This window comes from Lucilia cuprina, chromosome X (genome assembly GCF_022045245.1).
Source record: "Lucilia cuprina isolate Lc7/37 chromosome X, ASM2204524v1, whole genome shotgun sequence".
Classification (NCBI taxonomy): Eukaryota; Metazoa; Arthropoda; class Insecta; order Diptera; family Calliphoridae; genus Lucilia; species Lucilia cuprina.
In genome coordinates, this window is record NC_060949.1 from 13374581 (window position 1) to 13399464 (window position 24884).

The following is a 24884-nucleotide window of genomic DNA, read 5'->3' on the forward strand; positions in this document are numbered from 1 at the left end:
ATCCTTCACCACAGTGTAATTCGCGGAATAATTGTTTCCTTCTAAGTTTTTAATTAAATATTTTAAAAGTTAAGAAGTACTTAAGCCCTCCCACCACGCCACGGCTTATTGTAAGGGGAAGTAAATATGTTATTTCACATATTCAATGTCTGTAATTAAAATATATTTAAGATTAAATATAAAATTTAAGCAATTATTAAACTTTATCGTTTATAAGTCATTAGAAAAAAGAAAATTTTAATTGGAATACATAAATCAACAAGTAAGAAATTATAGTCGGGCGAGGCCGACCAAATAATATCCTACACCCGTTATAAACAAGTAAGAAATTATAGCCGGGCGATGTCAACCATATAATATCCACACCAGTTATAAAAAAATAAAATATTATTAATAATAAAGCACTTAACTTAAATTGTATCTTGCCTCAGATTTTTTGTTGTCCCCAGCCCCCATATGTATTTTTAAGCAATATAATATGTATTTTTAAAGCAATATAATTTAAAAAAATCTTAAGTATATTTCAAATATATTGATTTATGTATTTTAAATTAAATATTCCTTTCTTTCTAATGACTTAGAAACGATAAAGTTTAATTAATGCTTAAATTTTATATTTAACCTTAAATATATTTATTTTACAGACATCGAATATGTGAAATAACATATTTACTCTCCCTTGGAATAAGCCGTGGCGTGGCGGGAGGGCTTAAGTACTTCTTAACTTTTAAAATATTTAATTAAAAACTTAGAAGAAAACTAATTATTCCGCGAAATACACTGTGGTGTAGGGTATTATATGGTCGGGCTTTACCGACTACAACATTCATACTTGTTTTTGATTTAAATTTTTTTCGTTTGAAAACACAAATTTAATATTTAGTGCATCCTGTGTTTAAATATTTTATCCAAAAATAACTTTAAACAAAATTTTACTATGATTTGTTTTGGTATTTTTTTATATAGTCTTTTGGTGCCATCAACAAAAACTTTTAATGTTTCAAATGGGGAAAAATATATACTATATTTACCATACGAGAATTTCAGCGAATATCCCACTTGTGAAGAAGAATTGATGATAAAATATCAAACAAGCCTAAAAATTTACCCAATATGCAATATTAGAACCAAAAGAAATCGTGATTTATTTAAAATACCGCATACATTCCGCATTAAGTGCAATTGATATCTCTTTTTATACCCTCCACCACCATCAGTGGTGATAGAGGGTATATATAACTTTGTCATTCCGTGTGTAACACCAAGAAATATTCATCTGAGAAAAAAAAAAGTATATATATTCTGGGTCCTTATCAAATTCTGAGTCGATCTAGCTATGTCCGTCTGTCCGTCTGTCTGTGTAAAACACGCTCACGATTAAACGAAGCAATAGAATTTAACCAAATTCATCCAAAATGTTCTTCGTTTTCCTTAGTTGTTTAGTATTGAAAATGGGCAAAATCGGTTCACATCGGGAAAAGTTATGAATCAAAATTTGAAACAACCTCGAAAAAATAGGCATTTTTTACAAGTTCTGATGTAATAAAAAAACTATGCAAGATAATTCCATAAAAATAGGCATACATTCGTTTCCATACAAGAGCTTAATCTCTAAGTAAAATCGCCAGAATCGGTCCACAATTTCATATACCTCCCATACAAAAGTACAAATTCCCGGAAATTTGGTTTTTTGTTAATAACTTCCGTTGTAATGTCGATATCTTCACAAAATTTTAGAAATTGAAATTTTATGACAATAGAATTTATTCAGAGGAAAACTTTTTTTGGTGGGTCCATAATTGGTCATAGCTCCCATACAAGGTCCCCTCCCGAAAATCACTTAAATGCGCACAACGCATTACTAAATTAAGATATCGATATAAAATTTGGTACAAATAATGACCTTATATACAGAAATATTAAAATGAAAGTTTTTTTGGATCGGTCCATAATTGGTCATAGCTCCCATACAAGGTCCCCTCCCGAAAATCACTTAAACGCGCATAACTCATTAGTAAATTAAGATATCGATATAAAATTTGGTACAAGTATTGCTTTTATATACAGAAATATTACAATGAAAGATTTTTTGGATCGGTCCATATTTGGTCATTGCTCCCATACAAGGTCCCCTCCCGAAAATCACTTAAACGCGCATAACTCATTACTAAATTAAGATATCGATATAAAATTTGGTACAAATAATGACCTTATATACAGAAATATTACAATGAAAGATTTTTTTGATCGGTCCATAATTGGTCATAGCTCCCATACAAGGTCCCCTCCCTAAAATCACTTAAACGCGCATAAACTCATTAGTAAATTAAGATATCGATATAAAATTTGGTACAAGTATTGCTTTTATATACAGAAATATTACAATGAAAGATTTTTTGGATCGGTCCATATTTGGTCATTGCTCCCATACAAGGTCCCCTCCCGAAAATCACTTAAACGCGCATAATTCATTACTAAATTAAGATATCGATATAAAATTTGGTACAAATAATGACCTTATATACAGAAATATTACAATGAAAGTTTTTTATGGATCGGTCCATAATTGGTCATAGCTCCCATACACGGTCCCCTTCCTAAAATCACTTAAACGCGCATAACTCATTAGTAAATCAAGATATCGATATAAAATTTGGTACAAGTATTGCTTTTATATACAGAAATATTACAATGAAAGATTTTTTTGATCGGTCCATATTTGGTCATAGCTCCCATACAAGGTCCCCTCCGGAAAATCACTTAAACGCGCATAACTGATTACTAAGTTATCGATATAAAATTTGGTACAAATAATGATCTTATATACAGAAATATTACAATGAAAGTTTTAATGGATCAGTCCATAAACGCGCATAACTCATTAGTAAATCAAGATATCGATATTAAATTTGGTACAAGTATTGCTTTTATATACTGAAATATAACCATAAAAGTTTCTTTGATCGGTCCATATTTGGTCATAGCTCCCATACAAGGTCTTCTCCCGAAAATAACTAAAACGCACATAACTCATTACTAAATTAAAATATCCATATAAAGTTTGGCACAAGTGTTGCTCATATATAGAGAAATAATATTGTGAAATGTTTTTCCGATGGGTCCATAATTGATCATAGCTCCCACACAAGGTCCCTCTTAGATAAACATACATACAAGGTTCCCTTTCGAAAATCGGAAAAAACGCATATAACCAAATATTGATATCCATACATTTATCAAAAATATTGCTCTTATATACATAAATTTATATAAAATTGTTTTACGATCGGTCCATATTTGGTCATAGCTCTCATACTAGGTCCAGAAAATCACTTAGATTCACAATATTTATTACCAAGTAATGATATAGATACAGAATTCTGAAATTTTGTCTTTATATACATAATTGGACATAGCTCCCATACAAAGTCCTTTTACGAAAATCTCTTAAACGCACATTACTTATTACCAAATTATGCTATTGATACATAATTTGGCAAAAATATTAGTTTTGTATACTTCTATTTCTCCTATATTAAGTCCTGCCCGTATTTAAAGAGCATTATCAATTTGTGTTGAACAAAATTTTGTGTAGAACATAATTATATATGTATTTGTATTTTGAAAATCTCTAAATCTTTCACACAATAAATCTTGAAATTGTAATAGATTTAACTTTTGGGATTTTTTTATTAAAGACATGAGAAAACTTATTTCTACAAATATTTGATCAATTAGAAAAGTAATAACATAAAAGTAGCTGGTGGAGGGTATTTAAGATTCGGCACAGCCGAATATAGCACTCTAACTTGTTTTTTAATATTTTTCGTGTTTAAGAGTATCCAACATAATATTTGTTAGTTTGGACGTTTTTTCAGAAGCACTTATATGTATAATATTTCTACAAATATTAACAATAGTAGTACCTAAGTAAATACATTCATTTTAAATTTGAAACACATAGTTGTATTGTAACTTAATTTTCTATGAATAATTGGTCTATGTTTACAAACATTTTTTAATTTGCTTAATATTTAAAAATAATTTATGTTTAAAGCATAGTTCATAACTATCAAACATTTGATAAAAAACAACATGACTCTTTAAATCGTAATGTTTACTTATTAAAATGCTTTAGTTTAAAGTAGTGGAATAGTATTTAATATTATTTTCATATGAATACAAATATGTATGTATGTATGTATGTATGTATGTATGTATGTATGTATGTATGTATGTATGTATGTATGTATGTATGTATGTATGTATGTAAGTATGTAAGTATGTATGTATGTGTGAAATATTTATAAATATCAATTATATTAATAATACCCTACACCACTTTAGTGGGGAGGGTATTATGCGTTTGTGCTGATGTTTGTAACACCCAAAAATATTGGTCCTAGACCCACCTTAAAGTATACCAATCGGCTCAGAATCATTTTCTGAGTCGATTTAGCTATATCCGTCCGTCTGTAAACCTTGTAATCAAACTACAGGTCGCAATTTTAAAGATAATTTAATGAAATTTGGTACATGATCTTCTATTGTCCCAGGAATATCGTTAAGATCGGTCTATTATTTCACCTAGCCCCCATACAACTGAACCCCCCAATAGGGCTTGTAATCCTTGTAATCAAACTACAGGTCGCAATTTTGGAGATAATTCAATAAAATTTAGCACATGATCTTTTATGGTATCGTAGACGAAGCCTATTGAAAATGGTTCACATCGGTCCATTATTTCGCCTAGCCACCATACAACTGAACCTCTCGTATAGGGCTTTTAAAACTTGTAATCAATCTACAGGTCGCAACTTTGCACATTTTCTTTTATGGTACCGTAGACGAAGCCTATTGAAAATAGGTTACCATCGGTCCATTATTTCACCTAGCCCCCATACAACTGAACCCGCCGAATAGGGCTTTTAAGTTCATAATTATGTTTAATATACTCATATCTCGACAAAAAGCTTCAATAACCAAGTTGTGTACAAGATTTGATGACCCCCACGAATTCCATAATAATAGGTTCTTATATGACCCTAGCCCTATGAAAAGCCCCCATCAAAATTTCACTTAAATGTCTACAACTTTATTCAACAATAAACGGCTTAAGTATGTATATCTAAGGCAAGGTACAATACAACTTAAATGCTTTATTATGGCAACTAAATCTTATTACATTTTTGTCAAAGGTGTAGGGTATTATATGGAAGGCATCGCCCGACTATAATTTCTTACTTGTTTTATATTGTAAATATCGTACCAATAAATAAACATTAGCAGCATTTTTTAAACAATAGGATTTATTTAATCCAAATGTTAGTTCTAGCACTATATAAGGCAAAAGGTTTTAATCCAGGTTAAATAAATTTCAAATCATAATGTCAGAAGCGGCCAACAGAATTAGTTATTTCAAAATTTATTGTTAAAATTTGAATTTTTCCATACAAATATTAGCAATTTGTTGACAAAGATGTTATTTGTTCTAAAATAACGTGATGTTCAACATTTAAGTTACAGCAATTTGGTTTATTTTTCCCCAATAGGGCTTGTAAACCTTGAAATGAAACAACAGGTCGCAATTTTGGAGATAATTCAATGAAATTTGGCACATGACCTATTATGGTACCGTAGACGAAGCCTATTGAAAATGGTTAACATCGGTCCATTATTTCACCTAGCCCACATACAACTGAACCCCCCGAATAGGGCTTTTAAACTTTGAAATCAAACTACAATTTTGGAGATAATTTAATGAAATTTGCCACATAATCTTTTATGGTGCCTGTGGAAAATGGTTTACATCGGTCCATTATTCTACCTAGCCCCCTTACAACTGAACCCGCCGAATAGGGTTTTTAAATTCATAATTATGTTTAATATACTCATATCTCGGCAAACCATGTTCTATACAGGACGTGATGACCCTCACGAATTCCATAATAATAGGTCCTCATATGAACCTAGCGCCTATGAAAAGCCCCCATCAAAATTTCATGTTCAAATATTCACAATTTTATTTAACAATAAACGGCTTAAGTATGTATATCCGAAGCAAGGTACAATTCAACTTAAATGCTTTATTATGTCAACTAAGTCACATTATATTTATGTAGAAGTTGTAGGGTATATAATGTAAAAGTTGTAGGACCAGATTATAATTTCCTACTTGTTTTAGATTTTATAAATCCAAATTGAATTTACTTCTTTTAGCTACAGAAACGCAATTTTTGCTTTGAAATTATTTTTCTTTGACCTTGTATTAGCTTATACAATGTATTTTCAGATAATGATGACCAAAATTCAATTTCAGCCTCCAAGGACAGTTTTTTTCTTGAAATAAAATAAATTCAGTAATTAAAAAAACGCTATTATGATATGTTTCAATTAGACATCTCAAATAAAGGTTGAACGTTTACATCTACAAAACTAGAATCAAGTTTTTCTTCAATTTAACTCATATGATTTTAAAAATCAATTAATTGTGTCAATGGAATAATCTCCCCTATTCTTTATTTTAATTTAAATCGAAATTTTATATTTTTGACAACTTTGGTATTCTGCATTTCGATTCGAAGGTCCATCACTAAAATAACAACTTACAAAATCGTAGTTGCGATCGTAATACAGAATACATACAAGCATCAAAATAAAATGGAATTGCTTCTTCTTTTTCTTACGATTCCTCTATTTGTTGGAATACCAATTTTCGATCGTTGCGTAAATGCAGAAAAGGGATGAATAACAAATTGTTAGGTGCTTAAAGTGTGAAATCATACAAATAGTATTCCGCACCGGAATACTAGACATTCCGTTTGTACACTCGACCAAAGTTCTTTAAGATTTCTTGGCGCATTATCCAATTGCGCAAGATGTTTTTTTAACAATGCCCATTAATTTTCAATTGGATTGATTTTCGGGCATTAAGTTGGCCACTGCATTGTTTGAAAATACTGCGCTGGAAGCCAATTTTTTACGATTTTTGTCGTATGCTGATCCCCATCCTGTTGGAGTATAACCACATATATAACCAGATTTGTCAGAACTGACGTTTGTAAAAAGCGATTATCAGCTGAGCTTACCCCCATAATATGAAAGAAAGAAAAAATATCACATATACGCACACTAATGTGAAAAAAATATCAACCATATACTACCTTTTTTAACATGTGTTCAAAAATAAATGAATAAATAAATAAATAAATAAACACAAAATTTATTGAAAAATTTTCACAATTTTTTATTTTTTTGTTTATTTATAAAAAAACCAAAAATGAACTCCAACGAAGTTGTACCTTGTGGAAAAATGGTAAGTAATATCTGCAAATAAAGAAAAATACATTTTAATACGTTGTATTTATAATAACATTAATTCTTTGTTTTTTTTTGCAAGAAATTTTTTAATATCTGGAAATTTTCTAATTGTTGGCTACTGACCTGGAAGCTAATGAACGAATTGGACCAAATCTCTCTTGGATCAGCGGTAAGTACCCTCAAGTGCCTGAAAATAAAACAAAAAAACAAAAATCATTATTAACAAAGTTTTTCTCTTTTCGTTTAAGGGTACACTATGGACAAAATTTTACAAATTTTGTCAAGGCTACTGACCTGAAGCTAATGGACGAATTGGACCAAATCTCTCCTGGATCAGCGGTAAGTACCCTCAAGTGCCTGAAAATAAAACAAAAAAAACAAAAATCATTATTAACAAAGTTTTTCTCTTTTCGTTTACATACTACTACATTGACATACTGAAGACCCCACCTCTTTTGGAATGAGCTTGAAAAATTACGAGGTGTAATTCGTACTGAATTACCAGATCCCTTTCGAATTTGGCCAAAGAAATGTTCCAAATGATCCTGTGTAAGTCGTCTTGTCTTGATTCCCTGAAATCCTTCTTGATTAAGATAAAGGAAAAGACTTTTCAAAGCCGAAATGTTGTTTAACCAACCGTTAATAAATTTAAAAGTTTTTGTTATATCTATTCCCTTTTGAAAATGTCAAAAAGATCGTTAAAAATTCTAAATAGTCAGCGGTGCTCAAAAATGTTGAAGATCTAGAAGAATCTAATTTCCCTGAAGCTTGTACTATTCGCATTCCGGTAACAACAGTACGGCTTAAAACTTGAGCTGCTAAGTTGACTTTCATTTTTTGGAAATTATTAGGATGAATATGCTCCATACTTAGCTTAGGGGCACATTTTATGGAATTTGAATCTACTTTGTGGAAATGAATCACGTCTTCGCATGATACAAGCTTATTTTCAAAATAAATTTTATTGCCTTTATTTAAAAGACAATTCCGACTGCTTTTCAAAAGGTGAGGACTGTCGTGCATAAAATGAATCTGTTTGTCATTTACCTCAAAATATGGTCGTTGGACAGTTACTTCAACACTCTTTGAAAAGTTGACGAAATTGGCTCCTTGATCGCAAACGAATTGGCAAGGTTTCAATCCTATGTTTTGTAACTTCGATATTGCCTCGAAAATATATTTTTTCATAACATGTCCTTTACAACTACCTTTTACAAAGAAATAAGAAACAGCTTGCGACCAACTATTGCCACCTATTCCACTTGCCATAATAACCATAGCGCTAGTCGCTATATTTCGTGAACGATTTTCGTCCCCGAAATCCTCTAGGCCTATTATTTTGTCTTTTAACCTATCGTAATCAAAAAAAGGTTTCAAAGACATTTCGTCACAAGATACACTAACGTACTTCTCTTCCTCCGTAAATCCGCGTGCACGTTCTTTTAACACTTCATAAGTTCCATTTAAATTACCTGGAGATTTTGGCCAGTCCTTTACAAACCGTTGTAAAGTTCTAACTTGAGGCTAATCCAGCAAAATAATTAAGTAACGGTATACTAAAGGAGAAAGGAAATACACAGCTAGAGCTATTAATTTTAAGCCAATACCATACCGACGATTTTTGGGCGCTCTATTATGATTAATTAAACTATTTTCTAAACAAACCGACATAGAATTTAATACTTTCGACGACATATCATTCTTCTTCTTCAACTCAAATTCCAATTTCTCAACTTTTTTCTTGTATTTATCTAGCTGTGTCGATAACCTAGCATTTTCTGTCTGTAATCTGGATTTAATCCGTTTCTCTGTCAAATATCGTCCTTGGAAATTGTCGAGTGCCGTTTGTAGTGTCCTTAATTTGTAGGAATAGGTTTTCTCTGTGGCTCCCACTGTAATATCTATGTCACCTATGTCTTCTTCTAGAACCTCAATATTAGAATTGTCTTCTGTAGTCTGAATATCTATTGGAGCATCTACGCTATTTTGCGTCACAATGTCTGTCATAGGAATGTCCTTGTCTGTTAAATTATCTGAGCTATCTAAACCTGTTGTATTTTCTTCGTTGAGAATTGAAACTGGAGTTGAATTTAATAAATTAGATTCTAAAGGCAAACTGTTCTTTAGTTCAGAAGTTTCACTTTTTGGAACAGCAAATTTAGATATTTTAGCCATTCGGCACGTCTAGAAAAATAATAACGTTAAGGTATTAAAATTAATGTGTCCAATATTTTTATATTGTAAAAAAGTATATTCGCATTAGCCCAATTCACAATCTAGTGTATATTTTTAGAGTTCACTAACAAAATATACTGAAATACTCATGCTACGGTTTATAAAATATACTACACTTAAATACGTAGTTATTATTTACTCAAAATTTTGCAATACAAACAGACAGCTTGAAAAATAAATAATTTATATAAAAACAATTAAAAAAACATTAAATTACACAAGTAATAAAAAGAAGAAATTAAACAAAAAATGTTGCTTCTAGAAGCACCGGATATAGAGGAATGAACGAATTTAAAGCGAAAAGCCCCCAAAAAGTAGAAAAAATCGTTCAGAATTAATAGCATATACATATTTAAAATTGGAAAAAAATACACCAAATCGTGAATTGGGCTATTAAATATATATGTAAAAGTACTCAAATAATGGACTCTCATGCTTAATTTCATGCTTTTAGCTTCAATATAATAGAAAACAAGTGCGAGTTGTATATTTGGTTTTGCCGAATCATATATACCCTTCACCATGATGTGTTACAAAAACATTCATTATGAGTTTTATTACAAAAAATCAAAAACTACCAGTTGTAAAACAAAAAAGTACCAGAAAGTCTCATTTTAGAGATTTTAAATCAATCAGGGTGTTACCTGTGCGTATAAAAGCCAAATCATAGAACGATATAGTACCAAAAGTACTTTCCTGCTGATTTTCACTAATTTAGGTCTCTTAATGTTCATGTTTCTAGGTTCAATATTATAAAAAATATCAATAGAATAGTCAATTGACTAATCAATAGACTAGTCAATTGACTAATCAATAGACTAATCAATTGACTAATCAATTGACTAATCAATAGACTAATCAATAGATTAGTCAATTGACTAATCAATAGACTAGTTAATTGACTAATCAATAGACTAATCAATTGACTAATCAATTGACTAATCAACAGACTAGTCAACTGACTAATCAATAGACTAATCAATTGACTAATCAACAGACTAGTCAACTGACTAATCAATAGACTAGTCAATAGACTAATCAATTGGCTAATCAATAGACTAATCAATTGACTAATCAATTGACTAATCAACAGACTAGTCTACTGACTAATCAATAGACTAGTCAATAGACTAATCAATTGACTAATCAATTGACTAATCAATTGACTAATCAATTAACTAATCAATTGACTAGTCAATAGACTAATCAACAGACTATTCAATAGACTAGTCAATTGGCTAATCAATAGACTAGTCAATAGACTAATCAATTGACTAATCAATTGACTTATCAACAGACTAGTCAAATGACTAATCAATAGACTAGTCAAGAGACTAATCAATTGACTAATCAACAGACTAGTCAACTGACTAATCAATAGACTATTCAATAGGCTAATCAATAGACTTATCAATTGACTAATCAACAGACTAGTCAACTGACTAATCAATAGACTAGTCAATAGACTAATCAATTGACTAATCAATTGACTAATCAATTGACTAATCAATTGACTAATCAACTGACTAATCAATAGACTAGTCAATAGACTAATCAATTGACTAATCAACAGACTAGTCAACTGACTAATCAATAGACTAGTCAATAGACCAATCAATTGACTAATCAATTGACTAATCAACAGACTAGTCAACTGACTAATCAATAGATTAGTCAATAGACCAATCAATTGACTAATCAATTGACTAATCAACAGAATAGTCAACTGACTAATCAATAGACTAGTCAATAGACTAATCAATTGACTAATCAATTGACTAATCAACAGACTAGTCAATCAACTAGTATTACAAAAAATCAAAAACTACCAGTTGTAAAACAAAAAAGTACCAGAAAGTCTCATTTTAGAGATTTTAAATCAATCAGGGTGTTACCTGTGCGTATAAAAGCCAAATCATAGAACGATATAGTACCAAAAGTACTTTCCTGCTGATTTTCACTAATTTAGGTCTCTTAATGTTCATGTTTCTAGGTTCAATATTATAAAAAATATCAATAGAATAGTCAATTGACTAATCAATAGACTAGTCAATTGACTAATCAATAGACTAATCAATTGACTAATCAATTGACTAATCAATAGACTAATCAATAGATTAGTCAATTGACTAATCAATAGACTAGTCAATTGACTAATCAATAGACTAATCATTTGACTAATCAATTGACTAATCAATTGACTAATCAACAGACTAGTCAACTGACTAATCAATAGACTAATCAATTGACTAATCAACAGACTAGTCAACTGACTAATCAATAGACTAGTCAATAGACTAATCAATTGGCTAATCAATAGACTAATCAATTGACTAATCAATTGACTAATCAACAGACTAGTCAACTGACTAATCAATAGACTAGTCAATAGACTAATCAATTGACTAATCAATTGACTAATCAATTGACTAATCAATTGACTAATCAATTGACTAATCAATTAACTAATCAATTGACTAGTCAATAGACTAATCAACAGACTATTCAATAGACTAGTCAATTGGCTAATCAATAGACTAGTCAATAGACTAATCAATTGGCTAATCAATAGACTAATCAATTGACTAATCAACAGACTAGTCAACTGACTAATCAATAGACTATTCAATAGGCTAATCAATAGACTTATCAATTGACTAATCAACAGACTAGTCAACTGACTAATCAATAGACTAGTCAATAGACTAATCAATTGACTAATCAATTGACTAATCAATTGACTAATCAACTGACTAATCAATAGACTAGTCAATAGACTAATCAATTGACTAATCAACAGACTAGTCAACTGACTAATCAATAGACTAGTCAATAGACCAATCAATTGACTAATCAATTGACTAATCAACAGAATAGTCAACTGACTAATCAATAGACTAGTCAATAGACTAATCAATTGACTAATCAATTGACTAATCAACAGACTAGTCAATCAACTAGTATTACAAAAAATCAAAAACTACCAGTTGTAAAACAAAAAAGTACCAGAAAGTCTCATTTTAGAGATTTTAAATCAATCAGGGTGTTACCTGTGCGTATAAAAGCCAAATCATAGAACGATATAGTACCAAAAGTACTTTCCTGCTGATTTTCACTAATTTAGGTCTCTTAATGTTCATGTTTCTAGGTTCAATATTATAAAAAATATCAATAGTCAATTGACTAATCAATAGACTAGTCAATTGACTAATCAATAGACTAATCAATTGACTAATCAATTGACTAATCAATAGACTAATCAATAGATTAGTCAATTGACTAATCAATAGACTAGTCAATTGACTAATCAATAGACTAATCAATTGACTAATCAATTGACTAATCAATTGACTAATCAACAGACTAGTCAACTGACTAATCAATAGACTAATCAATTGACTAATCAACAGACTAGTCAACTGACTAATCAATAGACTAGTCAATAGACTAATCAATTGGCTATTCAATAGACTAATCAATTGACTAATCAATTGACTAATCAACAGACTAGTCAACTGACTAATCAATAGACTAGTCAATAGACTAATCAATTGACTAATCAATTGACTAATCAATTGACTAATCAATTGACTAATCAATTGACTAATCAATTGACTAATCAATTAACTAACCAATTGACTAGTCAATAGACTAATCAACAGACTATTCAATAGACTAGTCAATTGGCTAATCAATAGACTAGTCAATAGACTAATCAATTGACTAATCAATTGACTTATCAACAGACTAGTCAAATGACTAATCAATAGACTAGTCAAGAGACTAATCAATTGACTAATCAACAGACTAGTCAACTGACTAATCAATAGACTATTCAATAGGCTAATCAATAGACTTATCAATTGACTAATCAACAGACTAGTCAACTGACTAATCAATAGACTAGTCAATAGACTAATCAATTGACTAATCAATTGACTAATCAATTGACTAATCAATTGACTAATCAACTGACTAATCAATAGACTAGTCAATAGACTAATCAATTGACTAATCAACAGACTAGTCAACTGACTAATCAATAGACTAGTCAATAGACCAATCAATTGACTAATCAATTGACTAATCAACAGACTAGTCAACTGACTAATCAATAGACTAGTCAATAGACTAATCAATTGACTAATCAATTGACTAATCAACAGACTAGTCAACTGACTAATCAATAGACTATTCAATAGACTTATTAATTGACTAATCAGCAGACTAGTCAACTGACTAATCAATAGACTAGTCAATAGACTAATCAATAGACTAATCAATTGACTAATCAATTGACTAATCAACAGACTAGTCAACTGACTAATCAATAGACTAGTCAATAGACTAATCAATTGACTAATCAATTGACTAATCAACAGACTAATCAATTGACTAGTCAATAGACTAATCAACAGACTATTCAATAGACTAGTCAATTGGCTAATCAATAGACTAGTCAATAGACTAATCAATTGACTAATCAACAGACTAGTCAACTGACTAATCAATAGACTAGTCAATAGACTAATCAACTGACTAGTCAACTGACTAATCAGTAGACTATTCAATAGACTAATGAATAGACTTATCAATTGACTAATCAACAGACTAGTCAACTGACTAATCAATAGACTATTCAATAGACTAATCAATAGACTTATCAATTGGCTAATCAATAGACTAGTCAATTGACTAATCAAAAGACTAGTCAATAAACTTCAAACTTTTTTTGTTTTGTTTTTTCTGCGGCCAATAAAAAATTACGAAACTCCAACTACTACTCTTAAATGACACAACAGAAATGAGGAATTTGCGCCGAAATCGCAATTTTGAAGCCAAAATTGACACCAATTTTGGCGCAAAAAGAAAGTTTTCCTCATTTTTTTCACAAATTTGTTTAAAAAAATTTACATTTCAATGTAAACAAACAATTTTTTATTTAACCCTCACAAAAAAAGAGATAGCTATACATATTATATTAATATTTGCTGTCTTCTTTTTATTTAAGGGTTAAATAAGTGATGCCACTTTGACAAGTTTTAGTGCATCTTTCCGCCGCTTGGTGGGCGTGTCGCCTCTGCTTACTTTGTGGTATAACCTCTGACTCTGGATATGCACATTCTTCCACAAAATCTGTAATATTGAATTGAAAATGCTAAAATAATCCTCCTTTTTCATAAAAAAATAGTCGTAATCGATTATTGGGCCCGATTGATCGATTACAAATGAAAACTAAAACAGTTGTTCGAAAATCGATTATTGCATTTTCAAACCATTCACTAATTTTCACTTTATTACAGCTATACAAACATACAGTGCGAGACAAAAATGTGCAAATGATAGTAAAATATTTTATCGTTTGGACTAATATTTAAACTAAGAACGACATTCAAACACATTTTATGTTTTTTCAAGGGGTATTGATATTTTTGAACTAAAATAAAAAAATCTACTTAATTATACTTCAGAAAAATAAAAAATGAATTTAACTCACTTACACATATTTGGCGCGTAGTACTAAAGGAACATTATAAAGTAACATTTTCTAGTGCAAAACAGTTTCAACTCTGAAAGTCAAGATCTCAATCAGTTTGTCACTCTTCTTCCGTTATGAATATCCATACTTCACATGTCAGCTCTCTCAGAGGTCAGTTGTGTTTTTACATGGGTGTTCGTAATCTATATATATATAACATTCTAACGTTACTGACTGACTGACTGATTCATCATCCCACAGCCTAAACGGTTGAAGCTAAAGAGCTGAAATTTGGACAGGAGATTGGTCCCACACCGAATAGATCCACTAAGACGGGATTTTTGGAAATTCGAATGTTTAGGGGGTAAAAAAGGGTAAAAACGGGTAAATTATGTAACTTCATATCTCCTAAACTAGACAAGATGCAAACTCAGTAAAAAGCTTATCGTCGTTCACTTAACATAACGAAAAAATAAAAGTACGTATTTAGTACTTTTTGGATATTCGAACGCTTAAGGGGTGAAAAATGTACTTACTTTTGGTACTTTTTGCAATTCCTATAATATTGAACCTAGAAACATGAAATTAAGCATGGCTTATTCATAACTTAAAAAAAAATAATACGTATTTATACTTTTGGTACTTTTTGCAATTCCTATAATATTGAACCTAGAAACATGAAATTAAGCATATATAGCCCGGACTAAGTAAGGACCCATAAAAGGGGACATTTTGATAATTTTTTGTTCCTCAAAAAGTACTTTTTGAAATTTGTATAATATTGAACCTATAAGCATGAAAATTTACTTTTTGATTTTTTGCATAATATTGAACCTAGGTGTTTTTGATACTTTATCGTTCTTCAAAAGGTACTTTTTTAAATTTCTATAATATTAAACATAGAAATGAAACATGTATGGCCCGGATTAAGTGAGAACCTCAAATAAAGAACATTTTGGTACTTTTCGTTCTTCAAAAGGTATGTTTTGAAATTTTTATAATATTGAATCTAGAAACATGAAATTAGGCATGTATGGACCGGATTAAGTGAGATCAGATAAAAGGGGGTATTTTTGGTACTTTTAGGTTCTTTCATGAAATTTAGCATATATGGCCCGGATTAATTGAGATCCCATAAAATGAGTGTTTTTGATACTTTATCGTTCTTCAAAAGACACTGTTTGAAATTTCTATAATATTTATACTAGAAACATGAAATTAAGCACGTATGGACCGGATTAAGTGAGATCCGTTAAAAGGGGTATTTTTGGTACTTTTCGGTTCATCAAAAGGTACGATTTGAAATTTCTATAATAATATATAATATTAAACATAGAAATTGAAATTAAACATGTATTGCCCGGATTAAGTGAGAACCTCAAATAGAGAACATTTTGGTACTTTTCGTTCCTCAAAACGTACTTTTTGAAATTTCTATAATATACCAAAAAGTCCCCATAACTTTATTGTTCTTCAAAAGTTACTTTTTGATATATTAAACCTAGAAACATGAAATTAAACGTGTATGGCCTGGATTAAGTGAGAACCCATAAAAGGGGACTTTTTGGTACTTTTCTGTTCTTCAAAAGGTACTTTTTTTAAATTTCTATAATATTAAACATAGAAACATGAAATTAAACATGTATGGCCCGGTTTAAGTGAGAACCTCAAATAAAGAACATTTTGGTACTTTTCGTTCTTCAAAAGGTACGTTTTGAAATTTCTATAATATTGAATCTAGAAACATGAAATTAGGCATGTATGGACCGGATTAAGCGAGAACCCATAAGAGCGGACTTTTTGGTACTTTATCGATCTTCAAAAGGTACTTTTTGAAATTTCCATAATACAGAACCTAGAAACATAACATAAAGCATGTATGGACCGTATTAAGTAAGAACCCATAATATGGGACTTTTTGGTACTTTTCGGTCGTAAAAAGGTAGTTTTTGAAATTGTTATAATATTGAACCTAGAAACATGAAGTTAAGTATGTAGAGCTGGATTAAGTGAGAACCCATAATAGGGAACTTTTTGGTATTTTTTCGTTGTTCAAAATGTACTTTTAGAAATTTCTATAATATTGAACCTAGAAGCATAAAATTAAGTATGTGGAGTCTGGATTGCATTAGAACCTATAAAAGCGGACTTTTTGGTACTTTATCGATTTTCAAAAGGTACTTTTTGAAATTTTTATAATACAGAACATAGAAACATAAAATTTGGTACTTTTTAGTTCATCAAAAGGTAGTTTTTTTTAACAATATTGAACCTAGAAGCATGAAATTAAGTATTTAGAGTACGGATTAAATGAGAACCTATAATTGGGGACTTTTTGGTACTTTATAGTTCTTCAAAAGGTACTTCTTGAAATTTCTATAATACTGAACCTAAAAACATGTAATTAAGTATGTATGACCCGGATTAAGTTAGAACCCATAAAAGGAAACTTTTTCTTCAAAAATTTTTATAATATTAGACCCAGAAACATGAAATTAAGAATGTATGTCCCGGATTAAGTGAGACCCTATAGAAGGGTACTTTATGGTACATTTTGGTACGTTCTTCAAAAGGTACTCTTTGAATTTTCTAAAATATCGGTAGTACAACATTAAAAAATAGAGAGGTTACAACAATTTTACAATGCCTATAAAACGGCTCGCTTACAAGTGGGTTACAAGCTAGTTTTGTATAACGATGCCGATTGTGCATTTTTAAACAAAGGCATCTTTGGTGAATATATTGCGACAAATCGTACGATCAATCCAAATCAACAGTATGCAAACGTTTTGTTTACATTAACCATCTTGGTATAATACTTATAATATAATACTTATTAAATGAAAGAATTTGTTTACAAATTCGTCAATATAATATTTGGTTACAAACTAAAATTAAAGCAAAATAAAACAGTAGGGCAGCACTTAATGCTTCCCACTATGTTTTGTCAATTCATACCGGAATTTACATGGGAAAACTGGAAATTGGATTGTGCGGAGGACTCGCACATATAACTTGCAAATCACTAAATGTCGCTAAGAGCTATAAAAATATAAAGAAAATGGCTTTTGTAATGTTCAATAAATCTTGGAAATGTAATAGATTTAAATCTTGGGATTTTTCTATGGAAGACATGAGAAAACTTATTTCCACAAATAGTTGATCAATTAGAAAAGTATTAGTATAAAAGTGGCTGGTGGAGGGTATTTAAGATTCGTCTCAGCCGAATTAGCACTCTAACATGTTTTTTACTACTAAAGTTAGCTCAAGATATACATCTAATATCGTATATACATACCTATTAATTTCGATATTTCAAATGTTAAAATTGACAATTTATTCACCCAATTATTTTACGCATTCACTCAATTTATTACGCATTCAGTTACGCAACGATCGAAAAAAGTTATTCCAACAAAAAACTGAATTGTAAGAAAAAGAAATTCCATTTTCGTATTCTGCGTTACGATCGTACCTACGTTTTTGTAAATTGTAGAGTCGAAATGTACCAAAGTTACCAAACGGAGAAAATTTCGATTCGAATTGAAATGCAGAATAGGGGCATTAATTTTTTTAATTTACTTATACTTAAAATTAAAAAAATTAAAATTGAAACAAGGAAACTAATACACCTTAAGTTGCCATTTATATACCGTTTTTATTATAAAGTAACCGGAACCGGTTCATATTTAAGTTAGATACGTCATTTATTTGATTAAATTCGGCTTTGGTTGGAAATGTTACCTAAGGTTAATCGTTTTAATATAGATTTTTATAATGTAAACTCTTGGTAAATATTTTTTTTAAATTTAAAATAAAAAATGAATTTTAATATGAATTGCTAAACACATAATAAGTTTTCTTACTGCAATGTAATGTTAAGATGTTAGTAATGAGTTTGGCATCTAGTTGATCGCTAGCGCTACTACGATCATAGGAAGGGAGGGTTTCGTAGCGCGTCTCTATCCAAATACCACCAAGGGGAGACTTAATAAAAGAATATTCGTTTTCGATTGATGTTTTTTTAGTTTATCTTCAGTTTAATTGATCTAAATACGGGGTTTTGCAATTATCCTTGCTGAGTTATGATCAATTATAAGTCCATAATTATTTATATAGGAGTCTATAATATTATTTATGTAGAAATGTTCGTCAAGCGAGATAACACGAATCCACCCCACCCGACTGACCGCTAGTGTTTGCAATGGCTCCACTATTCCCTTTATCTCGATCCAAAGCATATTTTTGTCAATAATCACTTGTCACCACTATGTGTTGTCATGGTATGTTTCTACTTATGAACGCAAGAAACAAAATAATTCACAAACAATCTTTGTTCATTACAATGTCCCGTTTGACGCAGTTGAAGCATTTGCCTTAAAATTTACTTTTCACACTTTTTCGCAATTTAGTATTTTCTCTCTGAGAAGTCTTCATACTAAATGCATGTTGTGTGTTTGTATTTGTAGATCTTGGATGTAATGCCAGTTTCCGCGAGTTTTTCAGCCAATTCCGTAAACTGATACACGTTCATTGTTTTCACCCCGAGCTTTCTTAGCCTTATCAACCGCAGCCGATTCTCTTTTAAGGCTACCGTTCTCAATTTTCCAATAACCACTAAGTGAACGTGGACACTGCGCAATTGCACACAACAGCTGTCGTAATTGTCATTTTCAATTTGATATAATGAAGTGATTTTCACAAACACTTATCTAAATAAAGTTGCGTCTTAAGAATTCAAGGTTTGGGAAGAGAGTAAGATATATAATGTAAAACAGAAAAAGTTAATGGCGTTCACAATATTTAGATAGAGTTGCCACAATTCAAAATACAAACATTTTTATACCCTTCACCTTCGTGAAAAGGGTATATATAAGTTTGTCATTCCGTTTGTAATTTCTGTTGAAATCAGTTTTTAGAGGACCCCAGATATCGGCGAGATCCAAAACTTCAATAATTCTGTTAGACGTGCTTTCGAGAAGATCGCTATTTAAAATCCGAGACAACCTCTGAAAATTTCATCAAAAAAGACATATTTTTTCCATGCTTTGTTAAAAAAGCAACAACAATACAGTGAATTGGAAAAAGATGTACATGTGCTTGTGTAGTTGTATTTGGTTTTATTCAGCTGTTTATTTTGTTTTGTATGTTTGGATGCCGTTGGCTTCATTGAGTTGTGTATTTTTTTTTGTAAATTCTGTTCGTTTATTTGGATGTAGGTTGGTTTTATTGCGTTGTTTTTTGTTTTTGTTTTTCTGTGTTTTTCGTTATTTATGTTGAGATGTCTGTTGGTTTAATTGCCTTGTTATTTTTTTTGTATTTCGTTTAGCGTTGTTGTTGTTCATTTTGTTTTTCTTTTGGTGTAATTATAATGTAGTCGGGAAAAAATTTAAAATTTATAAAACTAATACGTTTAAAATACATTATGGTGAAGGGTATAAAACATTTGGCACAAGCGAATATAGCACTCTTACTTGTTATTAGTTGCTAAGAATAAATTGTCAAATAATTTTTTTTCAGAATTATATACACAGGACTTCCGGCATATAAATTGCATAATTGTAAAACTCAAGTTATTTATTTCTACAAGCAATCGGTTTTGGAAGTTTCTTTGAATTTATTCTTTTGTTTAAAAATGTATACCCTCGATTCACAATGTTAAAAAATGTGAGTAAAAATTTGAGACTACCGTAAAAAAATTAAAGTTTTTTCTATTTCTTAACGAGATTTCCCAGAAACTACAGAATATAATTCGATGTATTTTGTCCCACACTATTTTTTCGCTTAGGGATCAATTATGTTAAAAGTCATAATAATCGATTCAAAAATTTTTATAGCCCCCATACAAAGGTATATATATCCGGAAATGGATTATTCGACAATTTCTTCCTCAAATATATCGCTATCAACTCAAAATTTTGTATCAATTTTGTAGAAAGTCATAATAATCGATTCAAATTTTTTATAGCCTTATACAAAGGTATATATATCCGGCAATGGATTATTCGGTAATAACTTCCACCAATATATCGGTATCAACTCAAAATTTTGTATCTGTAAATAAAATAGGAACAGAAATCATAACATAAACGTAGATTTGTATCGGTTCACAATTGGTCATAGTTCCCATATAAGACCCACATCCGAAAATTACTTAAACGGGCATATTTCATTGAAAAATAAAGCTATCGGGATAAGATTCGACTTGAATATGTTTTGTGTACATATAAACCATTATACAAAATCATTTCTGGATCTGCCCAATTTTAGCCGTAGCTCGCATAAATGGCCCATTTCCGAAATTAACCTAAACCCACATATTTTATTGATTAACTAGCTATACCCAGAGTGCTTCGCAACCCTCATCGTAATGGAATAAAATAAATATCATTATTGTAAATGTATATATATCTGCAATATCAAAAATTCCCCTTTTAGAGAACTCTTTAAGTTTGATTTTATGATTCTAGTCTCAATATTACAGAAAATTAGAAAAAACAGTTGAAGAACGAAAAAGTAGACAGTGCCTTTTTATATATTTTCATTAAATGTTTAATTTTCAACCAGAAACCAAAAAAATTGCATGAAGATTTTTATACAATCAGGAAGCTACTTGTCCAATTTAATGTTTTTAGGTTCAATATTATAGAAAATTCGAAAAGTATTAGTAAAAGAACGAAAAAGTACCAGAGTATGCTTTTTCAATTTTGGTTCAATTAGGATACTGCGTGTTTAATTTTATGTTTATATATTCAATATTTTAGAAAGATCTAAAAGTACCAGTACCAGTGAAGTACGAAAAAGTACCAAAGGACCTATTTTATTTAATTTCTTGTTCCTAAGTTCAATATTATGGAAAATTCAAAAAGTACCAGAAAATATTCCAGTTTAAATTTTCATTCACTCAAGTCCCACATGCTTAATTTCATGTTTCTTGGATCAATATTAAAAAAAAAGTACAAAAAGTACCTTTTGAAGAACGAAAAGGTATCAAAAAGTCCCCCTTTATATGTTCTCACTTAATCCAGGCTATACATACTTAATTTCATGTTTATAGGTTCAATATTATAAAAAATTCAAAAAGTACCTTTTGATGAACGAAAAGTCCCCTTTTATAGATTTTCATTTACTCCGGGCTCTACATGCTTAATTTCATGTTTCTAGGTTAAATTTTATAGAACTCAAAAAGTACCTTTTGTAGAACGAAACAGTACCAAAAAGTCTCCTTTTATAGATTCTCATTTACTCCGGGCTCTACATGCTTAATTTCATGTTTCTAGGTTCAATATTATACAAAAATTTTATAGAACTCAAAAAGTACCTTTTGTAAAACGAAACAGTACCAAAAAGTCTCCTTTTACAGATTCTCATTTACTCCGGCTCTACATGCTTAATTTCATAATTCTAGGTTCAATATTATACAAAAATCCAAAAAGTACCTTTTGAAGAACGAAAAAGTACCAAAAGTCCCCTTTTATAGGTTCTCACTTAATCCATCCTCTACATACTTAATTTCATGTTTCTTGGTTCAATATTATAGGAAATTCACAAAAGTACCTTTTGAAGAACGAAAAAGTACTCCGGGCTCTACATACTTAATTTCATGTTTCTAGGTTCAATATTATACGAAATTCAAAAAGTACCTTTTGAAGAACGAAAAAGTACCAAAAAGTCCCCTTTTATAGATTCTCATTTACTCCGGGCTCTTAATTTAATTTTTCTAGGTTAAATTTTATAGAAAACTCAAAAAGTACCTTTTGTAGAACGAAAAAGTACCAAAAAGTCCGCTGTTATAGATTCTCATTTACTACGTGCTCTACATGCTTAATGTTCATGTTTCTAGGTTAAATTTAATAGAAAACTTAAAAGGACCAGCCGAAGTACGAAAAAGTACCAAAAAGTCCCCTTTTATAGATTCTCACTTACTCCGGGCTCTACATGCTTAATTTCATGCTTCTAGGTTTAATTTTAAAGAAAACTCAAGAAAATACCTGTGTAGAACGAAAAAGTACCGAAAAGTCTCTTTATTATTAATTTCATGTTTCGATTTCAATATCAAAGAAAACTAAAAAAGTACCAGATGGAGAATGAAAAAGTACCAAAAAATATCACTTGGTACCGGGTTTCCAAATAACACCTCATTAGCATATTTAGTGTTTCTAAATCTAAAATTTTTATCTAAATTGGATCATTGTGTTTGAATAAAATCAAATTTCCAGTTTTTACCCCTTTTGGTACTTTTTTTCTACCCATTAACGAAATAAAAATTATATTCCAAAATGTTGCAACATCGTAGTGGGAGCCAGTTATTACGTATTTATATGTATAAGTTAATAAACCAAAATCAATGTTTTATGAAAAAAGTACCAAAAATAGGTACAATTTTCACCCCTTAAATATCCGAATAACCAAAAAGTACTAAATTTATATTTTTATTTTTTCGTCAAGTTATGAAGGAGTCAAATGTTTGTTTGAATGTTTACTGGTTTAAAAGATACATGGGGTGGAAAAAAGTACCAAAATACAGTTTTTACCCGTTTATTCCTTAAAATGGCCGAAATTGAAAAAAGTACCAGACACCTGTCCGCATATTTTTTATATGAACGACGATAAGCTTTAAACTACTTTTGTATTTTTTCTAGTTTAGGAGATATGAGGTTACCGATTTTACCCGTTTTTACCCTTTTTACCCCCTAAACATTCGAATTTCCAACCCCCTGTCCAAATTTCAGCACTTTAGCTTTAACCGTTTAGGCTGTGCGATGATGAATCAGTCAATCAGTCAGCAACGTTAGAATTTTATATATATATAGATATTTAAGAAAACCTGTTTTACCCGTTTTTCCCCTTTTTACCCGTAAATGTGCAAATTTCCAAAAATCGCTCCTTAGTGGACCTACATAACCAAAAACACATCTACTGTCAAAATTTCATGATTCTAGGTTCAGCCGTTTGGGTTGTGCGATGATGAATCAGTCAGTCAGTAACGCTACTCTTTTATATATAGATGTCCAAAAAAGATTATTAACTTAATAATGGTTTAAAACTGTTTTATATAGAAAAAGGAAAATGAAATATATATTAAAATTTAAATTAGTTTCTATATGCTTAAGTCTCTATATGCTTAATTTCACGTTTCTAGGTTCAATATTATAGAAATTTTAAAAAGTACCTTTTGAAGAACGAAAAATACTAAAAAGTCCCCTTCTATAGGTTCTCATTTACTACGGTCTCTATATGCTTAACTTCACGTTTCTAGGTTCAATATTATAGAAATTTTAAAAAGTACCTTTTGAAGAACGAAAAATACTAAAAAGTCCCCTTCTATAGGTTATCATTTACTACGGTCTCTATATGCTTAATTTCACGTTTCTAGATTCAATGTTATAGAAATTTCAAAAAGTACCTTTTGAAGAATGAAAAAGTACCAAAAAGTTCCTATAGGTTTTCACTTAATCCGGGACATTCAGAAAGTACCTTTTAAAGAACGATAAAGTACCAAAAAGTCCTCTTTTAAAGGTTCTCACATAATCCAGGCTCTACGTGTTTAATTTCATGTTTCTAGATTCAACATTATAGAAATTTCAAAAAGTACTTTTTGAAGAACGAAAGTACCAAAAAGTGCCCTTTTATGGGTTGTCACTTAATCCGGGCTCTACATACTTAATTACATGTTTCTAGGTTCAGTATTGTAGAAATTTCAAAAACTACCAGGCGAAGAACAGAAAGGTACCAAAAAGTCCCCCCTTTATGGGTTCTCACTTAATCCGGGCTATACATACATAATTACATATTTCTAGGTTCAATATTATAGAAAATTCAAAAAGTACTTTTTAAAGAAAGAAAAAGT

At 30.3% G+C, this 24884-nt stretch overlaps 1 long non-coding RNA gene across 2 annotated transcripts in view; it reads right to left on the reverse strand.

The window, feature by feature from the left end:
• Positions 1-24884, reverse strand: part of LOC124421458 — a 67378-nt gene that overhangs the window by 24451 nt on the left and 18043 nt on the right. The window contains exons 3-5 of one of the 2 annotated variants that reach the window (XR_006941672.1): positions 7615-7677; positions 7444-7507; positions 7219-7326 (exon numbers count right to left, since the gene is read on the reverse strand). This is a non-coding gene — a long non-coding RNA (uncharacterized LOC124421458). Of the gene's footprint in view, positions 1-7218; positions 7327-7443; positions 7508-7614; positions 7678-24884 lie in introns of those variants that run through there. The other variant, XR_006941671.1, reaches the window with a different exon arrangement.